Source organism: Micropterus dolomieu, linkage group LG20 (genome assembly GCF_021292245.1).
Source record: "Micropterus dolomieu isolate WLL.071019.BEF.003 ecotype Adirondacks linkage group LG20, ASM2129224v1, whole genome shotgun sequence".
Lineage (NCBI taxonomy): Eukaryota > Metazoa > Chordata > Actinopteri > Centrarchiformes > Centrarchidae > Micropterus > Micropterus dolomieu.
In genome coordinates, this window is record NC_060169.1 from 28,382,168 (window position 1) to 28,382,808 (window position 641).

Here is a 641-nt window from a genome sequence, read left to right on the forward strand (position 1 = left end):
CACACACACACACACACACACACAAACACAAAGTCAGTGCTCTAAGCAGAACTACTGATGTCTCACCCTGCTTCTCAAAACTGCTCCTCTCCATGCTTCTTTCTCCCTCTCTGACTCTCTCATTAAGAAGCCATTAGAGAGAAGGGCAGTGCGAGACCATATGACCCCTTCCCAACCTCTGGAAAGGGAGGGGGGAGGGGGGGAGGAAGGGAGGGAAGGAGAGAAAGGGGCAAAATATATATAAACAGTTAGCAAAAGTGGAGGTAGAGAAAAGACGAAATTATAGGAGGGTGAAAGGGAGAGGTGGGGTATAGGAGGAAAGTTGAGAGTATATATACATATAAGAGCTCGAGCAATGAGCAAAAAATTTTAAAAAAGAAGTTGAGCAGCGAAACATCAAACAAATAAACCCAGATGAGCAGCAGAAATATCTGATATTAGGTTTGGTGTTTTTCTTCTTGTGAGTGACAGATCCCATCACAACCATCATGAAAACTGAGCCATGTTTTGAACATGTATTTGCACTGCAATAAGGTGACATTGTACTTGGCAGATCTTTGCCACTTGCTCTAATAGAACATTTTGGAACTCACTGTTTGCAGCGTGCTCAGTGGAAGGACAGAGAAGGCGAAAACATGGTA